Genomic DNA, 12,211 nt, shown 5'->3' with positions numbered 1-12,211 from the left:
TATTATTGAAACATTTGTTCTTTTTTGTGTCCACGGTACATGTAGCATCCATCTACAACACCACATCTCGAAGGCATCAATGCGGCTCTTATCACTACCTTTCACGTTCCAGGTCTCGCATCCGTATAAGAATACAGGAAACACCAATGCTTCTACCAAGCGCATCTTCGTTGTCTTTTATATTGCCCGATTCTGCCATATCTTAGTGAGTTTGACCCTTTCGGCTCGGCCTAGAACGATTCGTCGTCTTATCTCTTTATCACACTTTGCTTTGCAATTGAACAGAGAGCCTAGATATACATAATCACTATCTACAGATTCCTTAAGCATCCTGTAAGTTGGTTTCAATCGATGCCTTAGCGATTTATAACCATTAGTTTGCTTTTTTCACGTTCATCTCTAGACCAAGGTTTGGACTAATATCTTTCACTCTTGAGAACATATAACCAAGTTCTTCCTCACTTCTTGCTATGAGTGTAGTATCATCTGCGAAGCGTAAATTGTTGATTTTCCTGCCGCCAATTGAAATCCCACCGTCCCACCCATCCAGCGCTTTCCCGATTACACACTCTGCATAGATATTGTAGAGCTGAGGTGACACTATGCAACCTTGTCTGACGCCATTTGTCACATCGAAAAATTCCGAGTACTTACCAACTACTTTTATAGTTGCAGTATGGCTATTATAAAGACCTTTTAGTAAGGATACCAGGTGTTTTGGAACCACAGACTCGTTGAGCACATGCCACAACTTGTCCCACATGGCACAATCAAAGGCCTTTTTATAATCCATCACGTTGTAATGGATGGCAAATTATCGCCAGAAGAAAATAACATCAAATGTTTCCCAGGAAAACGCAGTACTACCTCTAATGTTTCCAGCATACATTAGCGATTTAAGATACAGGACCATCTGTACACTCAGGTTATTCTGTGGCGTATGTGGAATGTTCACATGCTGAGACATTACAGAAGATTGCTCCATAGTACGCGACAGAAATGCATGAAACCGCATTTAAGGTTGCAACCACTACACAGAGGCAATACGATGGTGTCCAAGCTGAAACATCAATTTCGAATCGTGGTCGTCGAAGAAATTCTGATTGCCAGGATGTGGCAGACCAGAGGAAATGCGGACATGGAATGAAAGTACAATAGACTCAAAAATGGTTCAAATGGCTCTGAGCACTATGGGACTTAACATATGTGGTCATCAGTCCCCTAGAACTTAGAACTACTTAAACCTAACTAACCTAAGGGCATCACACACATCCATGCCCGAGGCAGGATTCGAACCTGCGACCGTAGCAGTCGTGCGGTTCCGCACTGAGCGCCTTAACCGCGAGACCACCGCGGACGGCAGACTCAAAAATAAGTGACCTCTAGTTCAGGTTACCTTGTCGTAGGGACCTTCGCAGCACTCTCTAGCAGTGGTTCAGAAAAAACCTCAGATACCTGTGTCAGGAATTCTAGATGTTTATTTCAAACCCGTCTTTCCTGAACCGTAGTCCAACCACCTCACTTGGTGCCTAGTCTGTGATAAAGACGTAGGTTAATTTTTGAACATATCTGCATTCAGTAGATTTGCTGTTGATACTGTTGATATGATCCGTACCTTGTCTTGATGATCTCGTTTGCCCTCATCGAATTTACAGGATGTAACTAAGTTCCCTTTACGGACTTTGAGTACAGACTCCTTACACCAAAACAAGGAAAAATGTCTGTTAAACATGGGCTCTAAAATGCATACCTTGATGGCTATACTGTGAAACATATCTTTTCTGCTGAGAGCTCTTTGGTTTCCATCGTTTGGGAGGAGGCAGTATGAACCAATACAAGGAAAACTGTCCAGTAAACATGGGCATTAAAGTACGTACCTCAAGAGCTACGACCATTTTCCAATAGAAGAGAGATATGTTTCACAGTAGCGAAGATGAAAAAGTGGTCATAGCTCTTAAGGTAAGCATTTTAGAACCCACGCTTACTAGACTTCTTTTCTTGTTTTTGTCTAAGGAACTTGTCCTCAAAGAATGTAAAGAGAATTTGTTTACACCCTGTGGCTTCATCTTGCCTTTTCTCCTGCCTCCAGCAACAACAGAGATACAACATTATGGCTCACCTGGAACAGCACAGTCGTTCTGACTGGACAGTTTCAAGCCAAGACTCATCTTCCCATCTCGAGGAGACAAGCTGGCAGTAACATGGCTGATACACGCTAGCTGAACTCTACAAAGGTGCCTCCTGCCCGACACGGCCATGCAATCTTTCCATTTCGGTGGGCTGAATAAAAGTAGAGATTCCACAAAGAAACCAAGGAAATTAAATACGCCCAAGTGTACTAAAAAGACGACGTACTTCAATCGCAACACAGATTGCGTATCAAAAATTGTTTTAGTTGGAAAACGGAAACCGAAGCATCTCTTTCTTGATACCGACATCATTGTGAACACATTCGCAACGTGGCGTTGTTTGTACAGCCTTGGAACACTCGCGGGATAAATATTTAGGAAGAGCGTTTGTTTGCGCCCGAATCTGAAAGAGGAGGCTGTGTAGCTTCGCATCTCTGGTCCGATGTTTAGCGGCGCGCAGTCTATTCTGGAGGTGGCCAAGCTTCTGCTTAATCCTCACATCTGCTCTCTTTAGTCGCTACGATAGTTTATGAGCAGATTCGATGTTTTATGAATGCCAGAAGCATACAGTGAGATGGCGAAAATGAAGTCCTGAACTGCAAGTAATAATCATAATGATAGCAAATACGTCCACGGGCTGCTTTCCGACTTTTAACATCAAAGCGAACAGATACGTTGCGGTAAACGAGTGGACTCAGTAAAACATAACAGATCATCATTAGACACTAAAGGCAACCAGATGTTGATGTAACCCTCCTCCCCTTTCTCCCACCATCTTCACCATTTGACTGCAATTACTGGTGTTCATCCCACTTATAATACTTTGTGATATGGATGTTCTGGGCCTGCTTTTTCTCCCAGTATTTTGTCTTCGAAGGTGTTTCCTGTGACGTTGTTATCTCGAAGAAGTTGCCCAGTTAATTTAGTTTTCTTGTCTATACCATGTTAATCAACGTCCTTTTCTCTCTAGTACCTTTTAGTATTTGTTCATTAGATTTTCTTTGAGTCCAGTGGACCTTCTCCATGTATACATCTCTACTGATTCTAATTTTTTTTTCTTTGCTTCCTCAAGGCCAAGCCTTCACAACCGAAGCTTAAAATTTCTCCAGACAAATGTCTTGGTAAATTTATTTCTTTTTTCTGTTTGAATATGGCCTTTGATTAGTACATTACTCTTTTTCTGAAGGCTTGTTTAGTCATCGTGACTCTTACTTTAATATCCATTATATATATATATGTTATTACCTGTTATTCTACTTCCACAGCAGCAAAATTCATTTACTTGAATTAGGATTTTATATCCTTCCTTGACCTGTTCGAGTTATCTTTCAGCATTACTCTAGAAATGAAACGCTATTGTGCCTTACGTCTCATGAGCGACAGGTGTTGCACCAACACTTTATTTCCATATTTCGTTGGAAACCGTCCCAGAAATGTCTTTGATGGTCGTCGAGGAGACAGTTCAGATGCAAGCACAGCTCACTGCACGTTTACGCATTCTGCAGAAACTTTCAGTGCGTAATGCCACGTATACGTTCCTCTATCATTCGCAGTCCATCATATAGGCTTCGGAATGCGGCCTGTTGATCTAGTTGTGCATATTTGGCCGTAAATTTCCTCTCGAAATTTTTTTATGTCTTCCAGTAAGTGGAAATGTAGCCGTAACTACGCGCAATAGATTTTTCAATCTGTAGCGGAGTGTAGAGCGGTACTTCCTGGCTGATTAACACTGTGTGCCAGATGGGTCTCGAGTCTTTAACCTTTCCTTTGACGGGCAGTCCTCTTACCGACCAAGCTATCCAGGTACGCCGCACTTTTGTCCTTACCTCTCTCCTACTCTCCAAAGTTAACAGAAGCTGTCCTGTGTACCTAGCGGGAAGAGAGAACATCGAGGAGAAGTAGCCTCGGCACAGTCTGCTCGCAGCGTATTGTTCCAGAATGAACCTCTCTGCTGTAGAGTGAAGTACACCACCTGCCAAAAAAAGTGAAGTGCCCAGAACACACAGTCGGATGTCAGTGTAATTTCGCACATGTACACACCATCGGTGGGAGCTGCACTTCTCTGTGACAGGTAGAATAGTCACGAGAGTGTACTAGTGTTGTTCGTGTTCAGCGTTGTTGACAGGCCTGATAGGGTATCTAGTTCTAGATCCCACATACAATGGAAATACTTTAGACCTCGTAGTTACAAATGGGCGTGTCCTTATTATCTATATCAATACTCCACAAGCTACCTCACAGTGTGCTGCAGAGGATACTTCACTAACTGACTTCCCCTCCTCTGTTCCACTTGTGAATGGTACATGAGAAAAATGATTGTCGGTAGGCCTCTGTATTAGCTCTAATTTCTCAGATTGTCTCATCATGGTCATTTCACAAAGTGTGTGTGGGAGGATGTAATATGTTGTCCAAATCTTCCCAGGAAATACCCTCTTGAAATTTCAATAGTAAAACTCTCTGTGATCCACAATACCTCTCTTGTATCTTCCGCTACAGGAGTTTGTTGAGTACCCGTGTAAAGCTCTTGCACTGACCGAACTATATCATTTAAAACATGCCACTCTGTTGGATCTTCATCTACACATCACACTACTGCAAACTACTGTGAGGGTACATTCCATTGCACTGGTTATTAGGGTTTCTTCCTGTTCCATTCATGTATGGGGTGCAGGAAGAATGATTGTTTGAATGTCTCTGTGTGTGCAGTAATTATTGTAATCTTATCATCATTATCCCTACATGAGTGATACATAGGGATTATAGTATCTACATCTACATCTACATACATACTCCGCAATCCACCACATGGTGCATGGCGGAGGGTACCTCGTACCACAACTGATAGGGTATATGAGAGCTGAGAACAGCGGCAGACGTTGACTGATCGCTGTGAAAGACACAGAGAAGCCGCCTATTCCTGTGATACAGCATTATCAGCACCTGGCAGAGTTTCAAAGTAGCCTCATTGTGGGTTTCCATTTGACCCGGCTGGTCGACTGTTGGCACATCCACTTTTGTGAGAAATTCAAATGTGATGATGGACGGCATCTGAACGTAAGGACAGACATACTCATCGGCAACTTTCCGGTCGACAAGGTCTTACTACCGCTAGGTGCCTCGATGTGTTATGCACCAAGCACTTTGTAGCCCCTTCACATCTATGGCTGCCATCGGAGAACAAGTACTTTGCAATGGACTGCTTGCAACATTCTGCAACATTCTTACCTCGAAGAAAACGGTCTATTGATACACAATCAACATGGGTTTAGAAAACATCTTTCCTGTGAACCACAGCTAGCTCTTTATTCACATGAAGTGTTGAGTGCTATTGACAAGGGATTTCAGATCGATTCCGTATTTCTGGATTTCCTGAAGGCTTTTGACACTGTACCACACAAGCGGCTCGTAGTGAAATTGCGTGCTTATGGAATATCGTCTCAGTTATGTGACTGGATTTGTGATTTCCTGTCAGAGAGGCCACAGTTCGTAGTAATTGACGGAAAGTCACCGAGTAAAACAGAAGTGATTTCTGACGTTCCCCAAGGTAGTGTTATAGGCCATTTGTTGTTCCTTATCTACACAAACGATTTGGGAGATAATCTGAGCAACCATCTTCGGCTGTTTGCAGATGACGCTGTCGTTTATCGACTAATAAAGTCATCAGAAGATCAAAACAAATTGCAAAACGATTTAGAAAAGATATCTGAATGGTGCGAAAAGCGGCAGTTGACCCTAAATAACGAAAAGTGTGAGAGCATCCACATGAGTGCTAAAAGGAACTCGTTAAACTTCGGTTACGCGATAAATCAGTCAAATGTAAAGACCGTAAATTCAAATAAATACCTAGTAATTACAATCACGAACAACTTAAATTGCAAGGAACACAGGTAATGTTGTGGGGAAGGCTAATCAAAGACAGTTTTATTGGCAGGACACTTAGAAAATGTAACAGACCTACTAAGGAGACTGCCTACACTACGCTTGTCTGTCCTCTTTTAGAATACTGCTGCGCGTTGTGGGATCCTCACCAGATAGGACTGACGGAGTACATCGAAAAAGTTCAAAGAAAAACAGCACGTTTTGTATTATCGCGAAATATGGGAGAGGTGTCACAGAAATGATACAGGATTTGGTGTGGACATCATTAAAACAAAGGCGTTTTTCGTTGCGACGGAATCTTCTCACGAAATTCCAAACACCGACTTTCTCCTCCGAATGCGAAAATGTTTTGTTGACACCGACCTACATAGGAAGGATCGATCACCACGATAAAATAAGGGAAATCAGAGCTCGTGAGGGAAGATATAGGTGTTCATTCTTTCCGCGCACCATGCGAGATTGAAATAATAGAGAATTGTGAAAGTGGTTCGATGAACCCCGCTGCCAGGTACTTAAATGTGATTTGCAGAGTATCCATGTAGATGTAGACGTTCTGTGTCATCTCACGCCATTGGTCGGAGACTAGTAGGACTGGGCAATTACCGTCCCAGATGTAGGCTGCCATTAACACTATAGCACAGATGACTGCGTCTGGAATGGTACCGTGACTGGGAAGGATGAATTTCTGACGAATGGCGTCGTCGGAGACGTGGAGACAGGTCCAATTCTTCTAACGTTTGGGAAGGCACAGCACTATTACTCCTGGCTTAATGCTGTGGGAAGCCTTAGGGGGTGACTTCGGGTAATGGCGGGTAGTGACGCCTCAACGGTACGTCAAGGATGTCCCGCTTCCTCGTGCGTTATCTCTCATGAGACAGCATCGTGGTGCCATTTTTCAGCAGGACAATGCTCTTCCACACACAGCACATGTTTCTGTGAACTGTCTGTGTGATGTCGTGGCCAGAAAGGTACCCAGAAAAGAACATGTGCGGGATCCGCTAGGACGTGAGCTCCATCCCAGTACCAATATAAACGACAGGAAGAACCAATTACAGCAGTTTGCCTCAGGAGAGGATGCAACAGCTTTATGACGCCGTTGCCAACCGAATCAGTGCATGCATCCAGGCCAGAGAGGGTGCAGGGTCATACAGGTAAGTGGGCTCAAACTGCCAAGTTCTTCGTAAATTTGCTTCGATTCTGTAACCACTGCAATAACATCACACACTCTCTCAATCCGTGAAGTTTCATTTCGTTTCCTCCTCCCATTCCGGATACTTCACTTTTTTTCTGGCGGTGTATTCATTCTGGAGAGTGGTTTCTTATGCATCTTGTTTGCACTCTAAAACTGTATCTGACCTAAACGCTAACCGGGAGTATTGCCTTTCGAGGGATGCCATGTATCCGCTAAGAACATAAGCAGCGATAAGTATCCAATTGGGATACCCGTTCCACCGCATATTTTTAATCTTTCCAGAAGCTCCATAACAGTTCAATACATTATCTTAATAGTACTTCACTCTTTTCCCGCTCACTTAGGAAGCTTTCTATGTAAATTTGTCTCCAATTTTGAAGAATTACACCGTTTAGTGAGACTGTTATTTTAAAACAGTTCCTTATTAAGCACTACTTGCTACTTTCCATCTGTGGTCATTTATCAAATGCATAATAACTGTGGATAAATCATCCTCGTAAGTTGTATAAAACAAAAGCGACATGCCACGCACAGCTACACATGGTATGATCGTCCATGTGGTACACGATGTTACGTTTCATTTAATTAGTTAATGTTTGTGTGACCACAACCGACCTAGAACCACCAATTTCGTCGTCACGGAAGCTCAAAAATTTCATCACCTATGATCTCCCTATTTTACTGCAAATTCTCTCCAGAAAAAAAACAGAGATGGCGGTAGTAATGGGCTTCTTCCCCGTATGCTGCTTGTCAATTAACTCAAATATGTATCTTAGTTCGGCATAAAATGTATATATGTAAAAACTGCAACATATCCATAGTAATAAAATTCCTTCCAGTCTTCGGAATATCCTGTAAGCCTTCCTCCAATTCCGAAGTAAAAAAAAAAAATCCTTCGTGGAAATTATTCTTCGTTATATTAATACGTCTGATGTAACGTTTAGCTGAGATATTCGGTAACTTCACAGAAATAAGAATCACCAACATACCATCAGTTTTTATTAACATCGACGTAAACTGATCATCACACAACTCGCTTACAAGAAACACTAAAATGAACAACATAGTCATTAAAAATAATACACCTCCATTTACAATACCAATGGAACGCTCCGCGACAATAAGCGAGCGCTTCGAGGAACTAAGGTCTTCGGCGCATTTACAGATAGCGAGCAGGTACACGCCACGGCACAGCTCGGTCTATGTAGGCGTCACGTCCCAATGATGGCCAGTTAGATGAAAGAAAGACAGAACCTACTCTTTTTGTGGTTACAGAAAGGAACACACTTTAAAACATAACAAATAAGGTATATTTTTAGTAGTTGTCTTCACACACACTCACGACGCACCAAGGAATTGGTTCAAATGGTTCAAATGGCTCTGAGCACTATGGGACTTAACATCTGTGGTCATCAGTCCCATAGAACTTAGAACTACTTAAACCTAACTAACCTAAGGACATCACACACATCCACCCCCGAGGCAGGATTCGAACCTGCGACCGTAGTAGTCGCGCGGTTCCGGACAGAGCGCCTGAACCGCTAGACCACCACGGTCGGCTACCAAGGAATTATCCGAATGGTTCGGAAATCGGTAAATATGATGTGCACGTACAGACAAACAAATAATTACAATTTCAGGAAAACTGCATAATTTATTCAACAACATGAACTTCACAAATTGAGTAAATTAATAACGCGTTGGTGCACCTCTGGTCCTTGGGAAAAAATGGGAAATTTGTGGTAAGGTCTTATGGGACCAAACTGCTGAGATCGTCGGTCCCTAAGCTTAACGCTACTTAATCTAACTTAAACTAACTTACGCTAAGGACGACACACACGCCCATGCCCGAAGGAGGACTCGAACCTCAGACGGGGGGAGCCGCGCGGACCGTTACAAGACGCCCAAGACCGCGCGGCTACCCTGCGCGGATCCTCTGGTCCTTATGCAAGCAGTTATTTAGATCGACACTGATTGCTAGAGTTGTTTGATGTCCGACCAGAGAGATATCGTGCTCAATTCTGTCCAACTGCGCGTTAGATCGTCAAAATCCGGAGCTGGTTGGAGAGCTTTGTCCATCTACATCTACATCTACATCCATACTCCGCAAGCCACCTGACGGTGTGTGGCGGAGGGTACTTTGAGTACCTCTATCGGTTCCATAACGCTTCAAAAGTTCTCAATTGGGGAGAGATCCGGTAACCTTTCTGGCCAAGGTAGGGTTTGGCAAGCAGGAAGACAAGCTGTAGAAACTCACGCCATATTCGGGCGGATATTGTCTTGCTGAAATGTAAGCCCAGGATGACTTGCCGTGAATGGCAACAAAACTACACATAGAATGTCGTCGATGTACCACTGTGCCACAAGGTTGCCGCGGATGAGAACCACCTCCCCAGACCGACAGTCGTGGTGACAGATTGGTATCACACCGCTGTCCAGTGCCTCTCCAGACACGTTTTTGGCATGTAATCTCATTGACTGGAGTAGAATTGTCATCAGTCATGAGTTCCGCATCAAACTGAGTGAGGCCTGACGACAAGCGAAGATGGGTCTGCACACGCTCCGGACAGCGGAGGGACACCAACTGAACCGTAGCCCGCCATATGGACCGACAACCAGGACAGACCGTCTGGGGTACCATTTCTTTTCATAGTTGTCATCCGCTGCACATTTACAGCATAGCGGCGCGTCGACAATATTCTACGCACCGTTTGGGCTTACATTCCCGCAAGATAATGTCCGCTTGCAACCGGTGAAAGTTTCTACTGCGTGTGTTCGTGCTTGCCAAAGCCGACCTGGGCCAGCATTATCGCCGCATCTATCCCCAATCGAGAACTTTCGGATTATTACGGGCAGGGTCCTCCATCCAGCTCGAGATTCTGATGATCTGTCGCTCCAATTGGACACAATTTTGCCCGATATCCCTCAGGATAACATAGAGTGGAAAACAGCAGAACTACCAAAAGTTAAAGCAACATAACGTTTATCCATATATATGAGTGAAGTCGACGTTGCACAGAACAGTTGTGACGTCACGGTCGTTTACAGCTGCTGACGGATAATCTAGCAAGGGCTAAACACAGTGGAAAACGTGCGCTTAAGCTGCACGACGTCAGCCTCAGCCAATGAACAATGACTTACATGAAAAAACGTTCGTAAGAATGGATAAAATATAAGAGAAGACATGAAAGTATCAATATAACCTTGAATAAACAATAGCAATATCAGTTCGTTGATAATAACGATGTAAGCTAAAAAAACATTCTAAATACAAAAGACAGTGTGACAGTATACACACTAAAGCGCCAAACAAACTGGTATAGGCATGCGTATACAAATACACATACAAATACAATATGTACATACAAATGTACATACAAATACAATATGTAAACATGCAGAATACTGTCCTGCTGTCGGAAACGCCTATATAAGACATCAAGTGCCCGGCACAGTTGATACATCGGTTATTGCTGGTACAATGGTAGGTTATCAAGATTTAAGTGACTTTGAACATGGTGTTTTCTATATAGGGCTGGCGTAATCGTCTTCTAAAACGTCTACGATGCTGTGGCGTGCGAACCTTTCAACGAAACATCATCGATATGGGCTTTCGGAGCCGAAGGCCCACTCATGCACCCTTAATGACTGCACAGCACAAAGCTTTACGCCCCGCCTGGGCCCGTCAACACCGACTGGACTGTTGATGACTGGAATCATGTTGCCTCGTTTCAAATTGTATCGAGCGGATGGACGTGTACGGGTATGGAGACAGCCTCATGAATCCATGGACCCTGAATGTCAGCAGGGGCCTGTTCAAACTGGTATGGGCCCTATAATGGTGAGGGGCATGTGCGGTTGGAGTGATATGGGACCCCTGACTGTCTGCATCCATTCATGTCTATTGTGCATTCCGACCGACTTGAGCAAATCCAGCAAGACAATGCGACACCCCACATGTCCAGAATTGCTACAGAATGGCTGCAGGAACACTCTTCTGAGTTTAAACCCTTCTGCTGTTCACCAAATTCCCCAGACATGAACATTATTGAGCATATCTGGGATGTCTTGCAACGTTCTGTTCCGAAGAGATCTCCACCCCCTCGTACTCTTACTGATTTATGGACAGACCTACAGGATTCATGGTGTCATTTCTCTCCATCTCTACTTCAGACATTAGTCGAGTCCATGCCACGTCGTGTTGCGGCGTTTCTGCGTGCTCGCGGGGACTCTACACGACAGATGTACCAGTTTCTTTGGCTCTTCAGTGTAGTTACAGGTTTGGAATTTAGAGCCCTCACATTTTTCTTTACTTGTACTGCGAACTCTTGCTTCTTACCAAATATCATGACTTAAGGCCAATAGTAAGTACCCTATATGTTTTGATGAGTGGGTTCGCAAGTATCAAAATATATGACCATATCTTTCGGTTGCATTGGCTTAAAAGCTTCCATTTACTACACCAGCAAGGGTCTGTAGACCTTAGTGAGCGATATAAAAAAACTGGTATTAACAGACGGACGGACAGACAGAGAGTCAGTTAAGAAAAATAATTTCGTGTGATATTATTACACATTTACAGTTTTCGTATTTTTTCCTTCGGTTGTATTGTGAAACGTTGCATCTTGTCAAATTTCATGATTCTAGGCCAATAGGAATTAGTCTATAGGTTTTAATGTGTGAGTTTGCGAGTGTCAAAATATGTGACCGAAATGAGCATATATTTTGGTTGCACTAACTTAGAAGCTTACATTTATTATACCGCCAAGGACCTACAGACCTCAATATGTAACATAAATTTCAAACTGATGTGTCTACCCATTCCTCAAAAAAAAAGGGTTTTCTAACAGTCGGACAGACAGACGGACAACGAGATGATCCCATGTGGGACCCGTTGTTACCGATTGAGGTACGGAGTTGTAAAAATAAGAAAAATTCATGAAATGCAATAGAATAAAAACTGATGTAAAAAAAGATGAAGAATACCAGCATAAACGTCGAAACCAGTCGT

The sequence above is a fragment of the Schistocerca piceifrons genome, chromosome 1 (assembly GCF_021461385.2).
Source record: "Schistocerca piceifrons isolate TAMUIC-IGC-003096 chromosome 1, iqSchPice1.1, whole genome shotgun sequence".
NCBI lineage: Eukaryota > Metazoa > Arthropoda > Insecta > Orthoptera > Acrididae > Schistocerca > Schistocerca piceifrons.
Note: the sequence above shows the minus strand (reverse complement) of the source record.